This window comes from Anopheles coustani, chromosome 2 (assembly GCF_943734705.1).
Source record: "Anopheles coustani chromosome 2, idAnoCousDA_361_x.2, whole genome shotgun sequence".
NCBI lineage: Eukaryota > Metazoa > Arthropoda > Insecta > Diptera > Culicidae > Anopheles > Anopheles coustani.
The window spans coordinates 71,631,267-71,645,979 of NC_071289.1; positions in this window are offsets into that span (position 1 = coordinate 71,631,267).

The following is a 14,713-nucleotide window of genomic DNA, read 5'->3' on the forward strand; positions in this document are numbered from 1 at the left end:
CCCCGTGCCGGCAAACCGTGAAGTGAATTGTTTTATTGTTGCACATTTTACATTCCATGCAGGCGAGCGACCAGTTTCGGGAGGCTTCGGATGGGCCTAGTTGAAAATTGGCCCTGGCCTGCAAGCACCGAGCCTCATCCGTTTCGAGCGTGGCTCGGAAAAAGGCTCGGTTTGGTTTCGTTTCGTGACCCCAGGGATGAAAGCACGCGCGGCCACCGGATGATCCGGAAATGTACGACGGGGACGACGATGGTCCACCACGGGCGGGTAAGCGGTAAGAATGATGTCAGGCCAATGTTTACTTCAAAAGCTAATCCCTTTTCCCGTGGCACTCTCCGTCCCGGGGCGGGCGTTTTACTGCACTTCACCGGCTTTCCACGCGCGGGACACAATTCGTACATTTCCGGGTCGACCGTCCGGCGGCTTACGGTAGGACAAATTCTCTTTTAATTCCGTGGCATAATCTGACAAAATAAATCTTCACCCTCCACGTGTTGTTGGGCATACCAGCCCCCTCCCCTCCCCTCCCCCCTCCGGACTACTGATCTCACTCTCACGTTTCTCTTTCTCTTTTTAGGATGGCATTGATTCTTGGTGGAGGAAAAATGGTATGTGTGTGTGCCGAACGAGCTTTCCCACGGCGGCGAATGGTACGAACTCGAATTTACTAGGTCGTATTGGTATAAATTCCGATTTAAATTATTTATAGCCTTCCCGTCGTCATCGTTGTCGTAGCCGTCGTCGTCGTCGTCGTTGTTGTCGACCGTCGGCCAGCGCAGAACCAAATCGAAAACCATTAGTTTGACTGTCTCTGCCCGCATTTAATCCGTGGCGCTGGGACACACTCAATCTCGCTCGTTCGTTCCCTCCTCGAGATGGTTGGCGTTCTATGGGGAGGATTTTAGGGTAAGGTTTGACTAATGCCACCGTGGGTGGCGTAAGTATCGACCACGCGGCGGTTTGTGCGGGAGGCTTTTTCGGTGGCAGCGGAATCCTTGCGTGAATGTGCTCCATTATTGAAGGCAATTGGCATCCTCCGGTGGCACCGAGCGAGTACCCACCGACCGACCCAACCAGGAGCCGGCTATTTATTAGCAGCACAGAAGTCCGTCCGCTAAGAAAGAACCAAACGTTCGGCCAATGGTGGGGGGTGTGTTTGAGCTTTCCATCCGGCCCACCCTCCGATGGCGCCCAGTCAGTCGATAATATTTGTCTCGAGCAATTTGGCCAATTGAGCTAACCACCAGCCTCTCCAAACCCTCCTGCCAGCCCGCGGTTCCCGTCACCAAACGCCGAGAAGGCAAACAACACAATGCCGCGTTAAAGATTTATGCAGTACTTTATCATCGTGGCATGCTTATTTTGCGTTCCGCCCGCCTGATTACGAGTGGCGAAATAATTTTGCTACCCCCACCCCACCCACCCACCCAGCGCACTTCCTTGTCGCACTTTCTTAGGGCGGCCGGTGACGGGCCGGGAAGCAGAAGCCGCCAGAGTGATAGAGTTGTAAAAGCGCGCGAAGTCACAAGCAGCGACGGCGGCACGAGCCTAAATGGGACTCGTTATTAGAGGCGCTCTAAAACATTCGTTTCCGGTGTCCCGCTCCGAGGGTGGGTTAGGTTTTGAATAGGGAAATGCGAGGGGGAGGGGGAGGTGGGAATTAGGGGCTCCGGGATAAATCATAGCCCTTTTTCGCCGCACGCACAATGGTGTGGTGAGTAATTGAATTTAAAATTTATCGCACTGTGGACCGAAGCTGGGGTGCCCGGGGAAACGGAGGAAAGGTTGTAAAGTGCTTGTTTAATATTAAGTTGCATGATTTTTAACACGCGCGACTTTCGCTTTGATGAATCGAGCCGGATTTCTCGTGGCCTGCTAAGCTGGGCGGGTTTTTCCTCAACCAAAGGCGCCCGTTGTTTATTTGCAATCAACGGCAGTTGTTTTGGAATAAAAGAAATTAATTGCTGTTCATTTTCGCCTGCAGAGCTGGGTAGTTACGTCGCTGTTGCTGGATGCTTGCTTCCCATTAATTTAGCATCCATATGCGAAAGTCCCCGGGAAAGCGTTGTTACCATTCGCCACTCACGTGTTTTTGGGGTAGGAGAACGTGTAGTAATAAGAAACGTGTGGGGCAAAAGATATCCCTGAGGTTATTAGCAGGTTTGTGCAAGTGTTAAAAAAAATCAGTAGCAGAGCAAAATTAAAACAAGAACTCTCAAGAAAACCAGTCTGTGATTCTGTATGGATTGGTATTTTGAGCCATTCGAAACGTTCTTGAAACGTTGCATTGTTGGACTTTACTTCATTGAAGCTAAAGAAAAGAAGAAGAAGAAAGCCTATGTATTTACTCTATTATGTTAGTTTGGGAAGATTTGATCTTTGATGGAGCGTCAATTAAAATTTTAATAAGATTTTTCTGTTTACAGTATAATCTTAATTATTTGCGGTAGGATTATCAGTGATCCTTTCATGTTCTTTGTAGCTGGTTTAAGGTGCAAGAAGATCATTATGTATAGTGGAAAAGGTGTAATCAAATTTATTGACTGTTGACAAATTTAGCAGCCGACTGGAAAACATTGCATCTGTTAAGAGCTGATCACTGATTTGTTTTAAAATATGAAAACAAATTTCAACATATCACTTTGCAACTCTCAATCCATTTTTTAATTCTCTAAATAATTCTTTGAATCTGTTGATTTTTCATATGTTATGCAGATTATCTGCGGATTTGTGTCGGATAATCGCGATACTACTGTTTAAGGATTTTGTAAGCTTTCATACATTTGTTCTAAAATGGTAGCCTTACTATGAACTATTAGAACTCATAAAAGCTCCTTTTTCCATGTTAGTAATCAAATCCGTTAGTTGGAAAGATGGCAATGAGGGTTAACATGATTTGTGCTATTTTTTATGAAAATACGATTTTCAGCAATTGATATTTTGGACTTAGATGATGCTTTTGGCAACACTTTCCCCAATGTTACCACGCAAACATTTGCTAGGCGTGATCGTTTTTCCATCATTAAACAGCGCACGAATTGACCGGCTCCGTGTCGTGGCATGCAGGTTCCATGCGAGTTGCAGGAAGCCATTAATAAATGGTATGAATTTTTAAAAAGAGTACATTTGTACGATATAATTAGTTCCATAATCCGCGGGCGGATTCACATCTGCTCGAGTGCGAGAGCACCAACAGCAGCGGAGCAGATTAATGTCCCACGCATTAACGTGGCCCCGGCTGCCCATTAGTATCCATCAGTGTATAATCCGACAGGCGGGACGAAAAGATACAATCGTAAAAGTTTAGCTTCTTGACTAAATTAACCACCTTCGAGGAACTCCCGGGGTTTCTCCGGCGGAACCAGTCCAGCGCACCCGGTCGGGATTTCGAAGCCGGCCCCACCCGCCCCCCCCCCTGTCGGTATGTCGTGGTAAACTTTTAATGGCACATCATGTGCGCCGACACAGACACCGTTTCCGCCGCCGGTGGAAAACACACGGCCACAGTTTCCGCCACCACCAGCACCGGTGTCTCGGGATGCGCGCTGCATGTGAGATATGTGTGCGACAGTTTGAAGAAGATGGATTAATTGAAAAGTTTCTCGCGAATCTGGCGGTGTTGTGCGCTTCGCTATACAGCCGATCCGGCCGGGAACGCGGGAGCTTGCCAGGAGCAGCTTGCGCTTATCATCGGATGGATGAAGGCTTCCTTGTACCGGCAGTGATTGCCAGCCCTACATCACACGTTGACGTAAATCTGTTTCATCAGTTTAATCTTTGCATCGTGCCGGCACGTGGAGAAAGTTGGCAAAAGATTTATTCAGCTTATCGCAGAAGTTGAACGGAGACGCTCAGCTGACCAAGCATTGGTCCGGTGCTAAAACCATCACACGGTGTCACCTCACATATGAGACTATTTCCCATGCCGGACAGTGACAGGTAAGGGCTGCGTTGAAGCAAAAACACCTCCATTGTTGGGGGAGCTTCCAACTTGTTGCGTACTGTTCGTCGAGGTGGCCAAATGGTTGGCCTAAGCATCGAAGTATCCATTTTCTAAATTAAAACACATGCTTATCGCAGCACATTCAGCTGACTTATCTGTTTGTTACGTTTTTCGCAACGTAAACGATATCGTGCACAGTGTAGGCAACATGCCAGAAGCGATTGAATGCACGGAACTTGTTTTATATTGTGCAAGCTAATTTGATTTCTGTATAGACCTTTTAGTGTTTAGCAGAGGAAAATATGTTTAGTGCAACGTGGGACAAGCGTGCTCATTGGATGTTCCAATGAGAACAATGTTTTGTTAGTTAGCTGTAGACTTTCTTGTTGAAAAGTTACTATTTACTTTTATATATTTTTACTGATTTGTTGCTTTGATTGTTGCAATAACCTTTTTTCAAAATTATTTCATCTAAAAAATAACAGGCATTAACGATTTCTACAAACTATATAAGATTGTATATAAAATAATGCCGAAACAACTACTAATAAACAATGGTATATTTTTAGTGTGTGTAACTCTCATAAAAAAACTTTAGGTTTGAATACAGAAATGCACCGCTGTTATATCATTTAAAAACTGTTCATTTACACAAATTATGTGAGTTACTGAAATTTTCGGCAAAACAGGTATTTCCCTATCTATCAATGATCACTTTCAATGAAACATATTTATTAAAACATTTTAGAAATATTGAAACTTTGGTAGATGTTAGAAAATTGTGGGACGCACTTTTACCCCATTTTGCTCTACTCTACTTTACGTTGGGAAAGGATGAAATGTCATTTGACTCTTCCCACAAGAGAACAAAAGAAATAATTCAAGTGAAAAAGAGAGTACCGTTTACGAGCCATTGGGAAATGATTGGCCAGGTACTAGTGTGCAGGTTAACAGATCACCGCCATTAGCACGGCTGGGTATCGGGTATTTGTCAGCATAGTTTGTTCCGAGAAATAACACTTGCTCTCGCTGGCTTGTTTACACCCTTTCAGTACGGTTGTGTGTTTGATCCATAGGGTGGCATAGAATTCTTGTGAATTTTTCTATTTTAAACGAAGCGCACCGAACGCATCTGTTGTCTGTATTGTGAAGCTGTAAATGAACCGCTCGCGCCGAAGTACTTCAAATGGAGGCGCCTGGTGGCTGGTGTGGTACAAAGCGAGGGTCTTCTTCGTGGCACGTACGCATAGTTCGAGCCGAACTTGATCCAACATAATCTATCCACACGATATTTAGCCATTAGTTTGGATGCATGTGGAGTTGCGAGGGAATATAAGATACGGTTGAACCCATCAACCGGCGTTCCTATCACGTAACGTGCGGTTTTGAGCGTTCGGGTGCTGTTTGCGGTTTTGCATGGTACAGGTAGCAAGAATCATATTGGAATATTGGTCAACTTTTTGTTTGCAAACTCACGTAAGATCGAATGACGGTCGGATTGGCTATCGAGTGGATTACACCCAGTGTGTTGAACACGTTCCAAACCTGGGGTTCTGTGGAATAATATGCACTCTTTGTGTGCCCTTTACTGTTCAAATACCAATCACACACCCCGGGGAGTGCTTAAGCACGCTTTTTAATTCGGTTTCAATTAAATTAATCATAATGTCAATCATACGTGCCCTGAATTGATTATACAAATCACAAACGGTTTAATGATAACTGGTCACTCATGTTATTAATCCAATATTAAAAAAAAAAATCTGGTGCAAATAAGCTTAAATAGTTTTATTCAAATTATATAACCATGGCTATTTTTAAACATGTCGCTTTTATTATTTTTGGTGTTTTGAAAATTGTTTACATTAGCATCTTAGCATTAGCATTAGTTTTTTAGACAAATACCCTCCAACTCTCTCTTCAAATGTCATAGCAGAGGTCGAACTGTTACAATTGTTCAGACAAGATCATTTATATAGTAAACAAAAATTATTAAGTTAAGTTAGTAAATGTTGTATCTTACATCTTCATACTGCATAATATTTTATCCTACCTTTAACGTTACACATTACTACGCAACAGTCCATATAAAACTGTTTTGTATCATATTAATTAGGGGTTTCCATTTGTTCTGCGTACCACAACCATTTAGTGAGTGAATGTACAATAAAACTGTGCTACTTGAACACCGTCTACCACAAAATAATGTACAATTGTAATAAAAAAAGTGCAAAAACACACCACGCCGATGCTTCTTCTTCTTCTTCTTCTTGGCGTAACGACCTCTTGGTCATGCCTGCCCGTTAAGGGCTTACGAGACTTGTTTCCCTGGTGTACGTGGATAGTCAGTCCTCTCGTACAGGGGAGGGTCCGGTCACGGTTGGGATTCGAACCCACGCCGTCGAGGTGGTGAGCCCCGGCGCTCATGGGCCGATTTTCTAACCGGCGCTACCGCTCGGCTGTCGCGGACCCGATGCTAGTAAGTTCGAATTTTGAGTCTGGGAGTTTTAAAATCTGTTTGTATGTTTGTGTACCTTACTGCAGTATCATTAATTCAATGGTCTTGGAGCATTGTAAGGGCTACTGTAGGATACTTTAAGTTAAATTAAAAAGTTAAAAAAAGGATAATGTAAGTAAAATTACTTGTAAGCTTCAAAAGATAAAGGACAACTTAATTTCAATGTCAGTTTAGTGTGAACTAGCAATAATTAGGTTTTTTTTGTAGTTAACAGTTTCGAAAAACTGCTTTTAATAATAAACAAGTGTTTTGCTGCAATGTAAGTAATCTTTAAACAATTTCGAAGAGTTTCAAAGGAAAATGTGAAGTGAAATTTAAAATTAGTCAATATATCATTCGCTTACCGCTTCGATGCTCATTTGTGAGTGGTTGGAAGACATGGTGGCACCACAGCGGGCTAGCTGGTGGGTAACTTTATCAAATCCAAATTGGTATCAACCATGCATGGGTGCATTCACTTGGAGACACCGCATGAAAAACCGCGCCGGCGTTAGCGGTGAATGGTGCATCAATTTTCCTAAACAAGAGCCCGATTGGTGCTGCCGGGTTTGCGGTTTTGACGGTCCCTAAGTCCCAGCTCATCGATAGCCCAGGCGGGCGGACTAAAAACCGGAGGCAGCGCAAAAGCAACAAAAAGAAAAAACAAACCAGAAAATCAACAATCCCGCAGGAAAAGCCAATAACCCAGGGAAAATCTTTCCAATAGCCGCGCTGTCATGTGCCGCTAAACGGACGATCAGCAATCCGAGCGACGCGCTAGCTCCTGGAGTTTGCTTGTTTTGAGGTTCAGTTTGTTTGCTTCTACTCGGTCTAAAAATTTCCGCGTGCCAATGGATGTGACATGCCAACCGGGGAGGTTGGAGTGGGGTTGCCGTTTTTTTTTTGACGTTAAACAGAATGCGATGGTGTTTGGTTTAGCGTCGAGCAGCATTCCGCTCGGCGCAACATGCACTCTGCACTTTCAGCGGTTCCGCGCGATGCATCGTGCATCGCTGGTATGGAAAATTGTGTTTGCGAGGCGGTCAAACGAAATAGCTCACTCACGGTCGGGGGACACTCCTCGTCGTTCGCGGGTGATCGTGGGAGAAATGTGTGCTGGAGCGTGGATGCTTTGATTTTCAGCTCCGATGGCGAATGGCGCAGAGGTGTGTGAAAAGTTTTAGCCTGCAACGGCACGCAGCACTGTACTTCATCAAATACGGCGTTATGTTTGCTCATTACCACCTGCTGGCGAAGTGAGAGTCACCGAGGGAAAGATATTTCTCGTTGGCAGGTGTTGACGGGCGAATGGATTTGTTTTGGGACATTTTTGGCGACACAGATAGCTAGTAAAATTTTTCGTTTGGATTAATTGGAATTACATTTACACGACTGGGAAGGAATAGAACTTTGGCTTTTTTAAAAACTGTTGTCGTTGTTTGATCAAAATTTAACTGTATGCATTTTAATCCATAAAACTTGTCTGAGAACACGAGGTAAACATAACATCAATCAATCACCAGGAAGGATTATCTTCCGAGCAGGCAGTAATTATCGAACCAATCACGAGTGGCCTACTCCCATAAGTTTACGTTTGTCACGATAATTGAAGAATCGTTAAGAGAAAGGTTACTAAAGCCACAACCCACAATGATAATGGTTAACTAGCGGACAGGTAATGAGAGAAAGGAAAATTAGCTTTAATCTGTAATGTTGCTCAGCGTTGATAACGAACAGCTTTATTGAGGACATTGCATGTTTATAGAAAAACAAACTTTTGAGTATTCAGAACTGATTTGTTTGTTAACTTATATGAACAAAAGTTTATATGTAAATTGTGTTCGTATTTGTACAATAATGTTCTATTTTTTGTTGTTCTGTTTGTTGAAAAACATCGAGTTGGGAAAAAATATAAAGGGGACGGGAAACGAAGCGTAATCGCTAGCGTAATCGTGGTATTCTGCTGGTCAATCTGTCAAAAAGAATTTTGGCTCACCTACCCTATAATCGCATGCGTAATCTTGTCAGAACGTAAACAAACGAATCAATAGTTCATTCATCCGTGATTAGTTATCAAATTTCTATGATTATTTAGCGTAGTTTTTGTATTTATTACAATAAACAACAAAATAATAGCAGTAGCTTCAACAAATGTTGCCATTTTTACCAAATCGCAAAACATAAACAAAGCAAAGATGACGCTTGGCCTGAATATCGACGATACACGAGAGACCAGCGATTACGCTTCGTTTACCGTGCCCTTAAAAATAATTTTCAAAATTGTTAATTTGACAAAAAACTTTCTAAGTATTTGAACAAGACAACTCAAAAATCGGCCCATGAGCGCCGGGGCTCACCACCTTGACGGCGTGGGTTCGAATCCCAACCGAGACCGGACCCTCCCCTATACGAGAGGACTGACTATCTGCGTACAACAGGGAAACAAGTCTCATAAACCCTTAACGGGTAGGCATGACCAAGAGGTCGTTACGCCAAGAAGAAGAACTCAAAACAAACGGTTTTTCAATAGCTTGCACAGTTCTTCAATAGGTTTGACAAAAGCCTGCAGCCTTTTCTTAACGCTGGTAAATTGAGAAGCTCTCTTACGTTTAGCCAAATCGATGAATAACATTGCATTTTTCATTTCTTTATTTTTCTCACTTCGTGAACACAAAAGAACCATTTGCTTCCGTTCACTTTATTTCCGATGATAAAAAAGAAAACTTCTATTGACTTGAAGGAATGATGAAATTATATTGCACTTCGTACTTTGTAGTTGTTGCCCTCTTTTGTTGGAAGGTCCTGATTGAGTGTTGGTTTATTATTTTATTTACTTGGGTAAATTTGCTAGCGGATAAAATTACACATCTTAGTGCTCCGCTATAGTTTTCATTTGTTTTCTTTTGACGTTGTGATTTTCCTTTGAACTCAATGCAGATACAAAAAACAAGTTTGTGTATACTACATGAATTCTGCATCTACAATTAAAAAAAAAATGTTTATTTGTGTTTCCTTGTTTACCTCATTACTACTTAACAACATTTTTGTATATTTTGCTGAAATGTGTGCTTAGAGAAGATTTCAATATCTCATTGCTTATTCCTTGTTTTTAAATGAAAACTTCAATGTCGCCAAAGAACGCCACTTGTAGGTAAATGTTAGACATTTGAAAGACAAATTGGATAGCTAAACGATTTGTGGGAAAATTATTCACATTCATTGCTTGTAACAATTACTCAACGGTCTTCTGGTGATTGATTAATTACGGTATCCACGGTTTTCTTCTTTCGATGCCGTTCGTTTCATCTGCAAGGTTTCTACACGTGTATACTATTTAGATCGGGAAAGTTATTTCCAGGAAATTTATAGAGCAAAACATTGTTCGTTTTTCCACGTGACATCGATGAAGATGGCATGCTATTGCTGACAATTTCCACAATCTTTCATCTCGTAACACTCCGAACTTTCTGCTTTCCACGGCGATCGGCAAGACTTTGTTACGTTCCGTCGACGCGCACAATAAAGTACCAATGTTACCCTTGTATGCAATTACATTCCCTCGTGGTTGTCTCGCAAAGGTGGCTTCGGAAAAGCGGCGGTCGTGTGCTGTGAAAATTTGCATATAAATTTGATAACGAATTTATGTGTGTACACTTTCCATCGCCTTTCCATCGGTGATACCCTCCCCACACTCGCAGATAAAGTACACGCACGTTCCGAGACCCGTGCACCTTTGCGGCGAAAGGTTTCGGCATCAAGTCGGTCCGTCTTCAAGGTGGCACACGTCGTTAGCACACGGGACCGATGTTTACTATTGCCCTTCCTCCTCCCACCGCCGCTTTGAACACGGGAGTGAACTTTCCCACAGCCAACCCTCGGGCCCCGCCAGAAGGCCGCCGAAGGAAAGTAGGTGAGGCCCCTGGGAGTCGTGTTTCGTGAAGTTCACCGGAGGCGCAGATCGTTAGGGCCGCTCTGATTGAGTCCCATGGTGGGACGCCACACATACGCACACGTACGCGAGGTTGCTGGCCCGGGATGGCAGCCGAGGGACACATTACCACCGGTGAAGTTTTCCCCGCTGTTTGCCGATGAGTTTTTGATTTGTGTATCCGATCCCGGTGTGATTGCGAAATATGGTTCTTTAATTGTTCTCCCGGAGCAGTGCTGACGTGCCCGGTGCGCGCTGGAGGTAATAGAAATTATGAAGAACATAATTCGAAAACTTTGCCTCCTTATTCGGGCATTAAGCATAATTGTTAGGGCATCAACAGTTTGCTCGATGATAGCATCAAGGGTTGGACAGGGCAGCGAATAAAGTTGGAGATTGTACTCAAACTTACCTTATGCTCAACAAGAGACACTTGATGTGTTGCGATGGTAACAAGTAAATAAGGCAATAGTTTTTGGTAAAAGTTTCACCGGAGTTAAGAAGATACAAAACAAAATTAATTAAAGCAAATTTAGAAATTAATATTAGGAAAAATGTGTACGTATTTGATTTTTATGATCATGAAAAGAAAGTGTTCAATTTTATGTTTTATATGGTAAAAAGTGAATTTTTAATCTTTCCTATCTGTCATTATATTTTAAAGTTTTCTAGTTTATTCTTTTCTGTTGGGACGAATTACTTTGTCGATCTTTGGTAGTACTGAAGATAATAAATGAAAATCTATAAAAAGGGTCTTTCTTTGCATTTAGAGCAGGGGTCGGCAAAGTGCGGCCCGCGGGCCAAATTCGGCCCGCCAATTGATTTTATCCGGCCGGTAAGAATATTTTAGTGCTTCATATAAAAAACCCATCCCAATTTTTATCGGATTTGCCAGGTTTGTTTTCTTCCCAAAAATGAAGATGAAAATTGTTACGAGGTGTTCTTGATATATGTTTATATATTACGTTTTAAATACTTTATCTTTTCCCACTTTTTATGTAACTCTGATATTTAGAAAGTTCCTCTCTCCATTACAAAGGGTTTGAAAACATTTAAGCATCGTTTAAAGTATCCGGCCCGCGCCTTCGGTTTCTCTTAAATCATCTGGCCCTTTCTGGAAAACGTGTGCCGATCCCTGATTTAGAGAAACACCATGAATTTTTAAAGAATAAAATTGAATTAAAGAGAACCCGTAGCTTCAAGATCAATTGAATGTACCAAATTATCAGTTAAGTTTTCAAGTTCTTTCTCTACCACTTATTCCTTTGCACAATATTTTATTTCGTTCATCAGTGTTACGTTCAGGAAAAAGAAAAGCAAAGTATCAAATAATTTAACCTTGGAGTTGTTTGAATTTTTAACGAGTTCTTATATATTCTACGATACTTGTGTGCCTTTCGAGTACCATTTTGCGCTGGTTTATTGATGTCTTCTTCTATAATTCAATAAAATTCGCCAATCCAGTCAAGGGTCTCGGTCTGCTTGCATTAAGCTAGTTTGATTTGCATTAAAAAAAATCCTTCCCACACGATTCGAAAGGCGAACAACACGACGACTGCTCCAATGATAAGAAAGGACGAATTTTATTTCTATGCTATGTTCGAATGCAAATCCACTTCCAGTTTGCTCCATCCGGGTGTACCTCCGAGACGCTTTGGAACGTTTCGAAAGGGCACTCGCCGCATTTGCCGTGATATAGTGTGCGTTCACCGAAGGCACAAATTATAAAAGAAAAACTCCACTATAATCAAACGGAAGATCGAGTGCAGGAAATTGTTTGATCTACTTTACGGTGCCGGGCAAAGGGAAAATCGAATGTATGATTCTTGTTCCGTCGGTGTCGCGTTCGCACCGAACGTTCTTGGCTTGGGAGTGGAAGAAATAAAATATGACTACCCTTTTGCAGCTAGTACCCCCTTTCCCGGGGAAGTGTTCTTTTCCGAGGCATGCTTGCCGGCATGATTATTTGCCCCACCCGAGCGACCGAGCAAACGACTGAAAGCCATCAAGCTGAAGATCGAAATTCAATCACTGCGGGAAAATTAAACAAAATCCGCTCCGCAAAGTTACACCGCGCGAGTCCGGGCCTGCAGTCGGAAGCATAATTTGCACCAATTTGCATTCGCAACCGAAGCCCGCGTTGAACTTAATTTGCAATATCCATCGTGAAGATGTTCGATTTCAGTTCAGATTGGGAACGCCGGTCGCCACTTAACGACTTGGCTTTCGCATTTATTTTAATCAGTTTTGCGCAATGAGCCAAACTCTCTGGGAAGCAACGCTGTCGGGTTTCAGTTTCTTTTTGTTTTAGTTTTACTGACTTTCAAATGGGGTTTGTTTTCAATGCTGTGTGTCCACAAAAAGTGGTTCGCCCTCCATCGTTCCATCGGGGCACAATTTGCAAAATCAAACCGAGTTAATCCGAGTTGTACCGGAAGGACAAACAAACAGCATGGCGTGGATTACAATTTCTCGATCCGGTGGAGTTCGGTGTAGCTTCTGGGTTTGTTTTTTCCCCACCCCCACGCATGCTGAAACCAACCGGATTTTCATTATACCATCCACACGCATCCATTTCCCTGCGTTTTTACAACGTTTTGCATCCGATATCCCTTGGCCTTCGCTGGCGATCGGTCAAACAACGGTTCGGAACATTTGATCCAACCAACCTCCGGCCGAACTTCAATCAAGTAATTGAAGTGTAAAGGTATCACGCCATAAAACGGAGCCACCCGCCGACCTGCACGTGTATGCGTGCGCCCACGTGTGTGCAAACGCTCGGGCAAAATAAATCATGTAGGTAAACAATCGTTCCGGGCTTAAACTGTTTATCAATTAACAAGGGTTCGGCTGTTTATCAATTAACAAATGGGTGCAACGGTACCCGGGTAGCTCGTCGTTTTCCACCGACTTTTCCCAAACAAGCTGAGCCCGTAAACTTCGCTGGACGCGCAGCTGGGAGCGCTTTTCCCCCCACTGGCTGCTCACGGGTTTCGGTGGCTGGTTGCCTGAAGAAAAGTACCTCCGTGGACTTTACAGGGCTCACAGATGGATACATGTACACGAACGCACAAACACACACACACACCAACACCCACACATTGGTATGACTCGCATAATCTCTACCAACCGGTAGCGGTTAGCTTTTTCCCAACGACAAAATGAAGCTCGGGGTTCGGGTGGTACTCGTAGAAATAATAATAGAACCACCGGAACAGCACACTACAATACACACAGCCACACACACACACACACACACGTGCTTCGGTGCGAGTAGTAAAACTTTACCACCACCATCCAGTCCCGGGGAGCGGGTATGGTACGGTGGCTGGCTGGCAATAACGAGCGAAAACCCAAACATCTAAAGTTCGCTGGAAACTTACGCCGAAGTTAATAAATTTTACTTTATCCCACAGGATTTCCGTCCGGGTGGGTTCCCCGACCCTTTGTGCAGGATGTACACCGCGCAGGAAGGACCGGCGGTGAAGGAGAACGACGGGTAGATGGACGAAATGAGTCGTTAGCCCCCCCAAACCTCATACATTGTTTAGGAGACGCCAACCGGACGGTCGGTTCGGTTTCGAGACCGATCAGGCCGCCGGGAACGGGGTGGGGTGGACGGTGTGGAAGTTTGGGTGCCACATGTGATCGTCACGTGGGAACTTTTGTTACGCTCCGGAAAAAGGAAAACGTCTTTCGATCGCCCCATGCGAAGGGGAAAAACAAAAGAAACCGAAAACCGGTCCGTGGGAAGCTTGACGCCGGATTGACATTTTGCGTGTGTGTATTTGTTTGGGATCGCATGCGGGTCGGGAGTTGGATGGTTGCGAGACAGCCTGGGTCGGGCAAGGAACTGACTAAACAAACATCCACCCACCAATAGTGTCTATTAGAGACCCAACATCGATCCGGTCGGCTGTGTTATTGTTCCAAAGTGCGCGTGGTTCGGGTGCGTTCGACTCGGTCGGGTTGGTTAGTTTAAATGATGGGGATGTTTTGATTTCCAAATAGTTTTCCGGATCCTTTACGCGAGAGGGGAGAGAAAGGGGGGGGTGGGGTATCCCGTTCCCCGTCCCATCGACTGTCGATCACCAGATGAGGCAATCAATGTGGGATAACTATCGGCAGCTTCGATACGAGGTTTCCAATCAATAAGGGGGAAGGGATGGAAGGGATTTTGTTCATTACCGCTTGAGAAAGAAAGGGGATGTTCTGGTTAAACAAAACAATATTGTTGCTTCTACCTTTGACCCACGATCTGAACCCTCTAAAGTCCAACGCTTTGATGAAATACTATATTTTATAGAAAATTCATTTTGTGATCGGTTTTTAGTTTTCTATTTCA